Raw genomic sequence first — 15490 nt, 5'->3', positions numbered from 1 at the left:
ATGGTGTTTGCTGTGAAGAAATTTCGGCACTATCTATTGGCCACACCCTTTATCTTTTTTGTGGACCATCAAGCCCTGCTCTATCTAGTAAACAAACCTTGCGCTACAGGACGCATAGCTCGGTGGCTCCTTTTGCTCTTGGAATTCGACTTCTCTGTGGTTGTATGAAAAGGAAAATAACACTACATGGCTGACCACATGTCACACATTCCCACGGGAGAAGCCGCTCGACAAGACATTGTTGACGAATTACCCAATGCCCATCTATTTAACCTGTCCAGCGAGAGAGATTTATTCAAGGCTGATCTAATGCCATATTGGATGGATGATATAGTCCAGGTGCTTAAACACGGACTGCCTGATCGACCGATAGAAAAAGCTCGACTTAGGTGATTAATCCTTAAGATCTAGCCCTATCAGCTGATCGCAGGCCAACTCTATAGGCTGGGGCAAGACAGATTGCCGCGCAGATGCGTATGCGAACATGAGATGCACGATGTGCTCTCAAAGGCACACAACGGCATTGCTGGAGGGCATTTTAGTGGAGATACGACAGCATGAAAAGTGTTACAATCTCAACTGTGGTGGCCCATGCTTTTTCGTGATGCAGCGCGATTCGTTAAGCATTGTGACGAGTGCGAACGGACAAAAGTCCTGATTCGCAATGATCAGATGGAGTTGACCCTAGTTATTACATGACAACCCTTCAAAAAATGGAGAATTGACTTCATAGGATCCATCGTCCTGGGGCATAGTATTCACATGTTAAGTACATCATTGTGGCCATGGACTACCTCACGAAAGGGGCAGAGGAAAGAGCGACACGAAAAAATGACGCTAGGATGACTGCCAAGTTCTTATGGGAGCAAGTGATCTCGCAATTCGGCTGCCCCATCGAATTGGTCAGTGACCAAGGCATGCACTTCATCAACAAAGTGATAGCGCATCTCCTGTCCACCTTTCTCATCATCCATCGCAAATCCTCGCCATACTACCCTTAGGCAAAAGGTCAGGAAAAATCCATGAATAAGATTCTTGTCAATGTCATGACCAAGGTGGTCTCAGCCTCATACAGCGACTGGGACAACAAGATGATGGCAGCTTTATGGGCTTACCGCACAGCTTATAAAACAACTGTCGGTCAAACCCCCTTCAGGCTGACCTATAGAACTGAACCGGTTCTACCATTAGAATTCTTTGTTCCTAGCCTGAGAATAGCACTTCAAGAACGATGGGAAGGGAAGGAGGCATGGACACAACGCTTGGTTGAACTCGAACGCCTCTGAGAGACTCACCTTCTAGCCACCCATGCGCTTATATGTGAGAAGGCCTGACGCAAGAGTTGGTTTGACAAGCATGTCAAGCAGCGCGACTTTGAATAGGGCGACTTAGTGCTTCTCTACTCAGTTAAGGGGCATAAGCAGAAAATGAAATTTAGAGGCCTTGGACCTTTCAAGGTTCGTGCGATCAGCTGCACAGGCAATGTCGAGCTCGAGACCTTAGACAGTGAGGGCATAGGCTTCTTCAATGGCAGTCGTGTCAAGAAGTACTACCCTTCCACCCATCCTTTACACGAGTCCCAATGTTAGAACCGCCTGTCAAGATACGAGTGGCCACAATCATTGAGATTGATGATGAGGATGAGGAAGCCATAGAGGCCGCATACCTCCATATCACGATCACTGCAAAACAAACATGCGCTTTCAATGCTTTGATCGATGAGGGAGCAGACTTCAATGTCTTAGCCCACAATCATTGGACTCAACTTGGCAGACCACCACTTCAATCCACTAATGCGAAATTAAGCCAATATAGGGCCCATTCCTACGCACTTCTCGGCAAGTGCAGAGTTGCCATTTCTATCGAGTCTGAGACTGTCCCAATGATTTTTTACGTGTTGCCAAATGCTAAAAACGCAGACATGGAGTCACTGCTGGGGCACACTTTCAAAAAAAAGACTCATTGCAATGTTGATTATGAGTCACAGCGCATCCACCTCGTAATAGGCAACATTCACATTGTCACAGCTTTCAGCAAGGGCTGCGCGACCTCATCACTGTCCACAGCGCCACCAGTAGAAATATCCGTAACCAAGTCCAAGGAGGGGGTAGTGCGCGGCTGCCACCTCCCAGATTTCATGAATCATAGCCCACAACAGCAAAACCTAAGGCCCAATAGCCTAGATTTCAATGGCAGTCAAAGCAGCCGCAACCGACGCCTAGGAGTCGATGCTCCTACCTATCCTTATAAAACCAAAAATTCTAAACCTAGAAGGCCAAGACGCAGTCACAGAAAGCACCGCATGATCAAGAAAAGATGGGTCCCTAAAGCCCTCTTGCATGCACAAGGCTACTACGTGGGCAACACCTGGCTGTGGATCCCTAAGGTCTACACGGCCAAAGGCACTACTCATACACCGCTCTCAAGCTTGATCAACCCAAGCCCCATAAACCCTCCAAACCATAAGCCGCACTGCTCTCCAAAACCACAGCCATCTGACTCATCCACACCTAAACTCAAGAGAGTCACAAAATCCTATCAACCCAAACAACATACTTCGTTACAAGAGTCATCACCCAACCAAGTCAATCCGACTTCCCAAATCCAACTTGAATGTAGCAGTCCATCCGTCATGGCTGCCCCTAATCCACTCATAATCCAAGCAACCCAACGGCAGACTCAAGAATACTTCCAACTGCAACTCTTCGTTGCCACAGGCTCTAGTCCTAGCAAACCTCGACTACCCGTCGGCCTTATGCCTCTTATGAATGCAAATCCTTTTTAGCGCTAGCCGCCGACCTCGCTGAGGACACCGGGGATGATGTGATGGAATGCATTAAACGACTAGACACCACCTTCATGTCGCTAGCACTAAGCTACGACCACTTGGACTTCTTTGGACGACACTTGTTGGACGACACTCGGTTGTGACCCATACATTTGAACTTGACAAACTTTTCTTGGCTAAAGTAGACTAGCATGGCTCACAAATACTCTTGGACAGGGTGCTATAATAGCCCCCAACATGGCATTATCATTGATTGGGTCATCTTCATGACAACCAGTGACTTGTATCCTCCTTACATGTGGTATCCTCCTCCCATACGCAAATTGACATACTTAAGGTCAATCCCAACACATTCTTCTGCCACATACTTTGCAGGCTATATATCCTCTTCATCCTTAGAAACAGGCACTCACATTTGTGAGGCATACTCACTATTTGCAATGCTCTCGTAGAGGCCACTCATAGGTACTCATACGCAAATTAATGCATGTATATGCCAAAAGAATCATAAGCAGTTAGGGCACCCATTGACATTAGCACTCTTCAATATTAAACTTTTATAGACATGCTCTTAACTTGTCACTAGTTGTAATTAGCCATATACATATTGTTATTGAGGTCACATCCTTCATGCTTAGTTCATGTGCACTTGCCTTCCACTAGGCACTCCACAAACCCTTATACCTTTAGGAACATCACCAACACCTAGATCCTATCACTTCTAGGTCATTCACCTAAGAACTCAGGGTTAGGCATGGTGTCTCCAACTTGTTGTAGTAAGTGATAACCCTTTCTCACTTAACCAAGCCTTGAGAAAATAAAACTACCCACATGAAACATACCATTCCATATAGGAAATGCACAAATAATATATCCACATCATCATACACATTCCCTCCAATATTTCAACAATCCTACCTTTTAGTGCCACTCAGACTCTTCAACCTAGAAGCACTTGACAATGAAGCTATCCCAATACCCATGAATGCAATGGCTAGGTGAGAGTGTTATTCTCAATCATAATGTACCATCTACCAATGAATCTCTTGATGAAGCAAACACAAAAAGTGCTTACACTAATTGTGAACCTAAGGGAGAAACCTTAGGAAATGAATTTGAAACAATTGACAATGACACATATGGGCATACAATAGAGCAAATCATCATCGACTCCAAACTTAGAAAATCACCTACATTGCTCATTGATGAAATTATCAAGATGGACTTTAGCTAGACTTGGCTTGAATACCTCAAGCTATTAGGCTACGAATGAGTAGGAATAAACCAAGTGGAACCAGTTCCATTATATGGATTTGGAATCAAATTTGCTACGACTGCCTTATGAAACACCCTTGTCTAGTGAAGGATGCAACTACAACTCTAAATGAAAAATGAGATGCAGCTACAACTCTGTATGAGGAATTAGGTCCACTAGTGATCCCAAAATCCCTTTGCCACCAGAACTCTATGCACTAAAGGATAACTTCTAATCCACTTGTGGTGCAAAAAGGTGAAGGAGGAAAAAGAAGGAAGCTAAGAAGTTAAAAAAACCCCAAGATCTCTCCAAATGTTTCATGAAATTCACAAAAGGAGATTGAATCGTAGTGTTGTTATGAGGGAAGTTTCAAGGATATATCAATGAGCCAATAGAGATACTTGCTAAGGTAAAGCAAGTCAATTTGGCCAGAAGAAAATAGTTGAGCTTTTGAAGGAGAGATTAGAATTTCAATTCAGAGAGATTTTGTTGTGCTTATGAGTACTAGAATAGACTCTATCAATAGCTCCAATTCTGTGGGCCCCAAACTAGAACATAACCTTTCATGTGCACATTGATACCTCAAAGTTTTTTGTGTGAGCATTACTATGCTATCCTGGAGAACAAAATTTGAACTCTCCCATGAGCTTAGCTAGTGGACAAATCATAGACATAGAAATGAACTAATCTAGTACTAAGAGAGCGGGTTTGGCAATGGTATTCCTTGTGAAAAGATTTTGCTACTAGTTGCTAATGATGTTATTCACCTTCTTTGTTGATAATCAACCTCTATTTAGTAAACAAATCTTATACAATTGGACACATAGCCGAATGGTTATCACAAAGTGCCTTTATAAAATGATAAGTTGGAATTGATGCCAATCATATCCCAACAACCTTTTGAGAAATGGGAGATTGATTTTGTTGGACCTATAAGTCTTGTAGTCTATTACTCATAGGCTAAATATATTATTGTTTTGATAAACTACTTGACACAATGGATTGAGGCAATGGCCACTCTCTTGAGAAAGATGTTAGGACAACAACAAAGTTCTTGTGAGGGAAATCTCTGATAAATTTGGAGTTCATTTGCGAAAATTTTATTGTGCCCCCATTTTTTGAGGGAATATTTTGGTCAAACTCTCTTATCAATGCCATTTTTTGACCTCAAATTTTCTCTAATGTGAATAGATTGGAGTATGCTAGCACTAATATAGGGTTAAAATAATATAATGATCGTGAAATTAAATGGGACATTAGAGAACTATTCAGAGGTAGTAATGATTGTGCTATGAATGAAGCAATGAAGAAAATAGTTGAGCTTGAGGAGGAGGGATCAAAATTTCAATTTGGAGAGATACATTATTTAGAAGAAATATCACTTCTAGAGATGTATTAAGAGAAAAAAGAGTATAAATTAAGTAGTGAAACATAACAAATAGAACAAACAATGTTTATTTCTAGGGAACACTATTTTTCCTACTCACTAAGTTTCACTGCAATTGGAGATGCACCATGTTGATTTCGCATGTGGAGCAACGCCTCTTGAAAAAAGTGTTGACATGCGCTAAACTTTGAGGTGAAAATTCTAGTTCTAATTACTATCCCCCCCCAGTTCATGCATGTGGGTTTTAAACTCTCTAGACCTCAAGCTCATATTAGGCTCTTTGCCTATCACTAGGTTAAGGGCCAATCTTGTTAAGACACCTCATAGAAATCGTTAATAATAGCATTTTGTGATTTGCCGCTCCCTTTTGATAGAAACAATCCATGATTTGTCTTCTTTATAATTGCATTGAGGCCAACTCGAGATTACAAAAAATTGGCCCTTTCCCAATCCATTTCTTACGAGGCTCTTTTCGAGTCCATGTTTCCCTTAAAGGTATTTATGATGTTCGGTCATTTGACGCTCTCAAGAGTACAAGTCTTTGAGATGATGATCAAAATACTCCTTGGGTTTATGAGTAGTCTCTATGCCCATTTGATAAGGCTTACAAGCTTGGATGACATGGCAAATTGCTAAGGGTGGTAGTATGAGTGCATATGCAGCGATAACTTGTGTTGAATCAATGCCAAAGGCATGCAATTTTTGAGCTGGTAAAAAGTGGTTGGATGTAGCATACTTGGCACAATGCTAATAAAGATGACAATGCAAATATTGGAGTTGATGGAGTTAGTACTAATATCAATAAGGAAAGAAAAAGTAATTTATGGATGCGGTGACAACCAAGAGTATACCATCTTGGGTAGAAACGCAAAAGCAAAGCCATGCAAGGCAAAAAATGAAAACGCACCATGTTTTAAAGCTTTCCTAGGAGTTACATAAATAGGTAAGTCATTGTTCAAGGAGGAAGATGATTAGGGCAATGACAATGCTAGTCAGCGTAGGGTGGACATGGTGATGAAAATTAACAAGAAGTCAAGGAGGGTGGAAGCGCACTTGGCTCTATATTTGGTGGTGCTAAATTCATATTGTGGATATAGAGAGGATGAGGTAGCCATAACTGAAACTATGAGGAACAGAAAGAGGAGTTTGTGGAAGGGAAGACAATGGATATGCTATGAAGACAAAGCTAGTGAAAGTGAAGAAGGATACACATGTGCTTGTATTAAAGGCCCAAAAAAGTCAAGAGCTTGTTTGTGGAGGCGATGCTTGGACGGAGCATTTTCTTGCATGCTTGCATCGTTGCTAGTTAAATGATGGGCTCACAATGGTGGTCGAGGAAACCTAGACATTTGTATGCTCATGTGGTGGCATTCTCATAAAAGGAAATGAAGATTTAGAGAAAATAAAAGAGAAAGGGGTTTTTCCTTTGTGTATGTGAGCTTGATTTTATGTATGCATCATCGGTGGCATGAGCTTTGTTTCGCTCTCTTTCTCACTCTCCCTTCTCATCTTTGTTTCTCTCTTTCCCTCTCTATTCTCTCTATTTCCTTCTGTTATTTATCTTCCACTTCATATCTTCTCTCTCTCTTTCTCTCACTCTCTATTTGTTTAATATATTCTCTCATTCTTACTCTATCGCTTACTGACTCACTCACTTAGAGCTCTTAGAGCTTGTTAGCTCCTATTTGCCTCCATTTTGGAAAAATGAGAGGGGGCGATTTTATATTTTTTATGTGTGTGTTTGTGTGTGGGGTGAATTACTTATATGTTATTAGGGGAGAATAAGATTTGTTCTTTTCTCAGAGAGGTGCTAAGAAAGAAGAAGAAGAAGGAGGTGGTGATGATGATGATGGGGAGAAGGAGAATTTACTAGGAGGGGGAGATGACCTCTTGATGGTTTGGGTGGGGGGAGGCTTTGATGTAGAGGGAGATGAACCTAATGATGAGGAAGGGGAGTAATTTTTTTCCAATGAATGTGGGTTGGGGGGGGGACTCACTCAGGTGACTATTTTTGGCTGCCTTTCTTCCTCTATTCCACCATTTTGTCTTGAAAGGGGTGCTTTGTAGATGACTTGGTTGCACTTGGCCCTTTGCCTCCACCACTAGGCATTCCACCTTGAACAACTGTGTTTGCTTAGCTACTTCTTGGCCTCGGATGAACTTACTACTACCCTCTGTCTCCACCAATAACACTTAGCTTGTGACATCTGAATAGGACCATGCACACAACCTTAGGCATCCGCTTGTAGGGCTCGCTCACCAATAAGCCTTGTCCTTGCATGTTTAAGTAGCGGGTAGGGCTTGGTCCTTGACTACCATGCAATCAATCTTGGCCTTTGGCTATGGCACACCACCTTGATCACCTTGGTCCTGCACACTTATGTGCTTTGCATCAATGAACAGCCATTTCACCAAAACAATTGGGCATATCAAGCCCTTGGCCATGTGGATTTTCCATAAGTAAGCCTTGGATGGCCATTACACTTGCTTGGTCACACCCTCGACCGCCTCATACCAACCTCTTGGCCCATTTGATAGGAGAAGTGGCTAATGTCTTGGCCCTAGCCATAAGTGGCCAACTTGGTCATCACCACAAAAATAGGCACCTTGACCTGTTAAAATTAGCCCCATGATCCATCATAACAATGTTAGATATGATCAATGCCCCACCCTCATTAGGTGCTGCCAATGATCCATGGTGCTCAAAGTTGTAAGGCCCCCATTATGAGGAGAAGCCAAATGTGAGCCCGGACATTGGTTGAGTCCTGACTTGTATATCAGATGAGGTCTATGTGACCGGATGGCAAAAAGGTGACTGTTGTGGGTCTAATCTTTGGGTTAGACGGAGTGGTTAAGCTGGTAGCAACTCGAGGCACATTGCATTGAGTTGCGTGGTAAGGGAGTTAAAAGGGGCCCCTATTGTGGGGTCCGGGGGCCGCGGAAGCGGCCTCTGGCTGGGGGGTCCCAGGGGGGCCAGCGGCCCCCCTGGCGGGGGTCCGGGGGCAGCGCCCCCGGCCCGATGGTAAAGGGAATATTCCCTGGAATATTCCCTGGCCGACTAGTGGAGGCTCATATGGTAGGTCGGTCAGCAGGCCGACCTAACGACCTTCGCGGGCTATAAAAGCTAAACCCCTTCGCAGCCATCTCACACTCATCTTTCACCCAGACAGAGTTGTTGTTCCAGCTAGCCTTAAGCTCTTCACCTATCTTCTGTCTAGATCGCCATCTAAGCTTCACACAGTGGAAGCGCACGGGTGGACAGAGCCATCTTTGTATCAGTTGTTTGGAGTTAAAGAATTTTACTGATTCTTCTCTTATCTGTTGTGTACTCTCTATCTCTTTCTCAGATTCTGTTCGCTGCGCCGTGTAATATTTTACATGGTATCAGAGCCCAGGGGGCTCTAGAGATCGGAGAGCGTGCAAGAGGCAAAGGCTTCAACAGCAAAGAGAAACGATGTCGACTCCGGGAAGCAGTTCTGGCGCATCAGGAAGCGGTGCAGGAGGTGGTGCTGCTGTACCGGCTATTCAAACACTGAGGATTCGTCCACCAACCTTCAGCGAAGGCAAGTTAGATGGTACAAACTACACCTTGTGGAAGTTCAAAATTACAACTATCCTTGATTCTTATGAGCTTCTGGAGACTGTGCTGGGGACTGACGCAGAACCACAGCCTACCCCCGACCCATCAAATCCTAGTGTGATGATTCCTCCGAATGCAGATCTTCTACGAGCTTGGAAACGAAGGAATGCAGATGCATTGTGTGCCTTAGTTACAAGCTGTTCTGACAGTGTTTTGACTCTGATTCAGCATACAACCAAAGCGTCAGAGGCTTGGAATGTACTAAGGAGTCAGTATGAAACACGAAACCAAACAAGGATTCAAAACTTGGAGAATCAACTAGCAGCGGAGAAGTTTGCTGAAGGAGAGACGGTTGAAGCATTCATCACTCGGATTAAGAATCTGCGCGACCAGATGGCTGGCGCTGGGATACAAAAGACTAGCGAAGAGCTAGCTCGGAGGTGTCTTCGGATTTGTCCACAAAAGTTTGATGGACTAGTAACTGCCCTTAATACTCAGGTGAGACCTCAAGCTTTGACTTTTGAGGAGTTTTGTGCATTATTAATGGAGGAGGAGTTGAGGCTGAAAGCCCGAGAAGGAAGCAACAATGGAGATGCTGCATTCTCTGCCAATGCAAAAGGCAAAGGTGTTTCCTCCACCAAAAATGATGGTGACAAAAAGAAAAAGGGCGGCAAGAAGAAGTTTCAAGGAGAGTGCTTCTACTGTAAGAAGAAAGGACATGCAATTGCAGATTGTCGTGTCAAGAAGGCAGATGAAAAGAATGGTACCCTTAAAACTAAAGGGAAAGAGACAGCCAATACGGCTGAAGCAGAGTTGGAATTATTCATGGCGACCATTGAGGAAGTGTGCTCCTCGGCGCAAGAAGAATCTACCACTGACTCTTGGGTGTTGGATAGTGGGGCCTCCCGTCACATGACCAATAAGAAAGGTCTATACAGTTCTATGCAGCCTCTACAAGAATCCATCACTGTGACGGTTGGAAATGATGCTAAATGCCCTGCTGCGGGCACAGGTACTATTTCTTTTGTTGCTGCAAATGGTGAAGTCAAAAAGCTTTCAAATGTGTTGTATGTTCCCGAAATCAGGAGAAATCTCTTATCAGTTGCTGCCATAACTGATCTTGGTCATGAAGTGAGGTTCAAGAAGACAGGTGCAGAAATTATTGATAGTGCTGGCACAATTGTTGGCAAAGGAGAAAGAAGGAACAACCTGTATGAGCTAAGTGCTCTTACAGCCACCGCTGGAGTGGGCACAAGTAAGCTTTGGCATGAAAGGTTTGGACACATCGGATTTGCAGTATTGAAGGAGATGCAAAAGCAAGGTATGGTTGCTCACCTACCTACAATAACTGAATTGAAGGAACCATGTGAAGCTTGTATGATGGGCAAGCAACAGAGAAAGGCATTTCCACAAGAAAGCAAGAATAGAGCACATGCTCCTCTAGAGTTGGTGCATGCTGACTTGTGTGGTAAGATGCCTACACAGGCCTTGGGGGGATCTTCTTATTTTATGTTGATTGTCGATGACTACAGTAGGAAGATGTGGGTGTACTTCCTTCGTGATAAGGCTCAAGCTTTTGGTAAGTTTAAAGAATGGCTAATACTTGTTGAGAATGAAACAGGGAAAAGTGTGAAGAAATTTAGAACAGATGGTGGTGGTGAGTTCAACTCAAAGGAGTTTGAAGGCTTTTGCAAGAGCAAAGGGATCAAGCGTCAATTGACGACGCCTCACACACCTCAGCAGAATGGTGTTGTGGAACGCAGGAATCGTACCATTGTGGAGATGGCAAGATGCATGCTAAAGGGCAAGGGATTGCCTAACCATTTTTGGGCTGAAGCTGTTAATACTGCAGTCTACATTCTAAATCGGAGCTACACAAAGGCTCTCAAGGGAAAAACACCTCATGAGGCTTACACTGGTAAGAAACCATCTGTTTCACATTTCAGAATTTTTGGATGTGAATGTTATGCACATGTTCCAGATGAGAAGAGAAACAAGTTACAACCAAAAAGCAGAAAATGTATCTTCTTGGGTTATAGTGATGAGCAGAAGGCTTACAAGTTATATGACCAAGAGGCAAAGAAGATCATCGCGAGCCGTGATGTGGTGTTCAAGGAGGAGCCGCATACAGTGGAGGAGGAGAAGGCAAGGTCTTCCACTTTATCATCAAGCGAAGAAGTAGTCCACTATGAACCTGTCCCGAGAGCTATCCCTATCCTTAAGGAGGAGGAAGCATCATCTTCAGATGATGAGGAAAAAGTTCACCAACCTGACATCACCCCACCGGAAAAGCCATTGCCGCGCTGGGTGAAGCAGCTCTATGACCACAATAATCCTATGCCTGCATCTGTTGAGGAGAAGGCAGACGGACCAAGGAGGTCTCAGAGAATAGAGGAGCAAAGGAGGGCTTCTGCTCACATAGTCAACATGGCCTTGATGGTTGAGATTATGAGAGAAGTAAAGGAGCCAACTGACTTAGAAGAAGCACTTGCAGATCCATCATGGAAGGCTGCTATGCAGGCGGAGTATGACAGCATAATGAAGAATGACACTTGGGAGCTAGTGGATCGGCCAGCAAAGCGGAAGATTATTGGCACCAAGTGGATCTGGAAGGTAAAGTACAAGGCTGATGGTACCTTAGAAAAGTACAAAGCTAGACTGGTTGCCCAAGGATTTTCACAAGTTGAAGGGTTTGATTTTCAAGAGTCATTTGCCCCAACTGCCAGAATGACCACTATTCGCACGGTACTTGCAGTGGCTGCCCACAAGAAGTGGCCAGTGTACCAAATGGATGTTAAGTCAGCGTTCTTAAATGGTGACCTCAAGGAGGAGGTGTACGTGGCTCAGCCACCAGGGTTTGAGGCCCCCCATTCTGAGAACAAAGTGTGTAAACTGAAGAAGGCATTGTATGGGCTGAAACAAGCCCCCAGAGCATGGTACCAGCGGATAGATAGGTTCTTTTTAAACCTAAACTTCAAAAGATGTGCCTCAGATGCTAACTTGTATGTTTACAGGGATGGTAAAAAGTCTGTAGTGATTGTCCTATATGTGGACGACCTTCTTATTACAGGTGACTATGAAGATATGATCAACCAAACTCGAAAGGCTTTGAGTTTTGAGTTTGAAATGACAGACTTGGGCTTGCTGCACTATTGTTTGGGGATTGAAGTCTGGCAAGAGCCAGGAAAGATCTTCATCTCTCAGAAGAAGTATGCATGGGAGATCTTGAAGGCATTTGGCATGACCGAGTGCAAGGAGATAGCTACACCTATGGAGGTGAATGTAAAGTTATCCGTTGAGGATACATCAGCACTAGCAGACATTGGGAGGTATAGGAGGTTGGTCGGCAGTCTAATCTACTTGTGTAACACCAGACCAGATATCAGTTTTGCTGTTGGTGTTTTGAGCAGGTTCTCAAACAAACCTCATGAGAGTCATTGGAAGGCTGGGATGTGGGTGCTCAGATACTTGAAGAAAACTCTTGACTATGGTATCACATACAGTTTCGGAACTTCTCTTGTGGGGAACTGTGACTCAGATTGGGCAGGAGACATTGATTCCAGGAAGTCAGTTTCTGGTTATTGTTTCTCTTTGGGTTCAGGAATTTTCTCTTGGATTAGTAAGAAGCAACCAACAGTGGCATTGTCTTCTACCGAAGCAGAGTACAAGGCAGCTTGTTTTGCTGCATGTGAGGCCGTATGGTTGAGAAGGATTCTATGGCATATGGGAGTGCAGGATGAAGAACCAACTGTGCTGAGATGTGACAATCAGAGTTGCATCGCCATTGCCAAAAATCCAGTGTTTCATGCACGCACCAAACATATAGAGATCCAGTATCACTATGTGCGTGATTTGATGGAGGATGGGATAGTGGAATTGGTCTACTGTCCAACAGAGGAGAATGGAGCAGATATCTTCACCAAAGCACTTACGAAGGATCTGCTTCAAGTTCATCTTCAGAGACTCGGCATTGGGCCGAGGAGATAGTTCACCTATAGGTGGACATTGAGGGGGGGTGTTAGATATGATCAATGCCCCACCCTCATTAGGTGCTGCCAATGATCCATGGTGCTCAAAGTTGTAAGGCCCCCATTATGAGGAGAAGCCAAATGTGAGCCCGGACATTGGTTGAGTCCTGACTTGTATATCAGATGAGGTCTATGTGACCGGATGGCAAAAAGGTGACTGTTGTGGGTCTAATCTTTGGGTTAGACGGAGTGGTTAAGCTGGTAGCAACTCGAGGCACATTGCATTGAGTTGCGTGGTAAGGGAGTTAAAAGGGGCCCCTATTGTGGGGTCCGGGGGCCGCGGAAGCGGCCTCTGGCTGGGGGGTCCCAGGGGGGCCAGCGGCCCCCCTGGCGGGGGTCCGGGGGCAGCGCCCCCGGCCCGATGGTAAAGGGAATATTCCCTGGAATATTCCCTGGCCGACTAGTGGAGGCTCATATGGTAGGTCGGTCAGCAGGCCGACCTAACGACCTTCGCGGGCTATAAAAGCTAAACCCCTTCGCAGCCATCTCACACTCATCTTTCACCCAGACAGAGTTGTTGTTCCAGCTAGCCTTAAGCTCTTCACCTATCTTCTGTCTAGATCGCCATCTAAGCTTCACACAGTGGAAGCGCACGGGTGGACAGAGCCATCTTTGTATCAGTTGTTTGGAGTTAAAGAATTTTACTGATTCTTCTCTTATCTGTTGTGTACTCTCTATCTCTTTCTCAGATTCTGTTCGCTGCGCCGTGTAATATTTTACAAACAACGATGGCCATGTGGCCTTTGAGTCAGCCCACATGGCTTTGATTATCAACTCCTTGATTTGAGTTTTTTAAACAGTCAAACAATGATCTTCTTCACACATGAGCACATAGGCCAAGTGCTTTGGATGGCAATTGTTGGACTACACTCAGTTGTGACCCATACATTTGATCTTGGCAAACTTTTCTTGACTAAACTGGAACCTTCTTATAGCTATAACCTAAGGCAAACGAAGCAAGGTGAAAGAACTTCTTACATGTTGCTTGCTTGTTTTCTTTCGTGTTCCAATGCCTTTACCTCAATCTTTAATTAAGCTCCGCGCAATTGTGGGATGGCTCTAATACTATGAAAATAAACAAGGTTCAAGAGAGGTGTAGTGGAAGCTTTCGCTCAACCGCCAAGACCCATGGACCGCCTATTGCTTCAAGCATTTCAAGCGAGCTCTAATGGCTATATCTCACCTAGCCGACGCCCCGTCGATCCTATGAGTGTAGTGAGCTTACCTTGATGCCGATACGAGTTGCCTCCTCTCTCGCACACCCCGATAGCTCCATGATCCTAGATGCGAGCTCAAGCATCCTCAAGCCTCCTCCATCCCCAAGCTCCATCCTCCATAGCCACGTGCGAGAGAAGAGAGAAGAGAAGAGAAGAAGAGAAGAGGAGATGGTGAAGAGCTTCACCCTCTTGATCCCTCACTCTCACACACTCACTCCCTCACACTCTCACACTCCCTCTCTCAAGAGCACACACAAGCAAGAAGATGAGGAGAGAAGAAGAGAAGAAGAAGAGAGTTCTTGTTAGCCACACACCAAAGAATGAGCTCTCGTTCACTTTTTAAACTTTATATATACAAACCCTAAAATCCCATGGGCACCCATCCCTTTTTTACATGACCGGTCATTGTGGCAAGGTCCTTTTTTCATTTCCCTCTTCTAGCCTTATGCCTCTAGCCTACACCCGTCTAATATTTTACAATTGGCACAGGAGGAAGCCTGGCGCTCTTTTACAAGATTTTTCTAAGTTCTTTGAGGCACCTTTCATTTAAAATTGCGCTTTTTTTCCTGGCTTAGCTTTGGAGGTTGCTTGCGTGTCTTTGCTCTTTTTCTATGTTTTTTTCTGCTTTTTCCTTTCTTTTTTCACCATCTCGACTTGGGGTTAACATTACCCCCCTCCTAGACAGGTGCCAGTCCCATGGCACTTCTGTGTTGTTATAGGTTGATAGACAATTGGCCAAGTGGTGTAAGGTGAGGGCCACTTGGAGACTCAGGTGCTTGTGGAAGTTGTGAAATGATTTTTGTTGGAGAAGCCAAATGGGTATTGCGTGGTTGACGGGGGCCTCCGAAGTTGGTGGTTTGTTGCTTTTTGTGATGCCTGAAAGGAGAAGGTGCGATGCTATTTCTAAGGGAAGTGCCTACCTCATTGTGTTAGTGCATTGTGCTCGTGCTAGTGAAATGGGGAGGTGGATCTAATCGCAGGCAAGCCTGGGTGATGTCCCACACTTGAGGATCCCATTTGTGCCAAGGGAGGTGCGGTGCAAGTGGCTTAGGGTGACAGGTCTAGCCATAGGCGAGTGTTACCTCCCTAGGTATGTCCTGCCCTTGATGTGCTCTAAGCGTGGAGTGGGGGAGCAAAAGGGCTAGGGGGTTAGGAGTGGAGCCGGCCGACCAAAGCCACTGGGCATGCCTAAGTTGAGAACCCCTGGGTGCAGTGATCGTGCTTTATGTGGTGGT

The sequence above is a fragment of the Lygodium microphyllum genome, chromosome 21, assembly GCF_053477565.2.
Source record: "Lygodium microphyllum isolate KBCC chromosome 21, Lygodium_microphyllum_v1.1.10, whole genome shotgun sequence".
In the NCBI taxonomy this organism is placed as follows: Eukaryota; Viridiplantae; Streptophyta; class Polypodiopsida; order Schizaeales; family Lygodiaceae; genus Lygodium; species Lygodium microphyllum.
The sequence above is the reverse complement of the archived record's forward strand: the minus strand, read 5'-3'. Positions refer to the sequence as shown.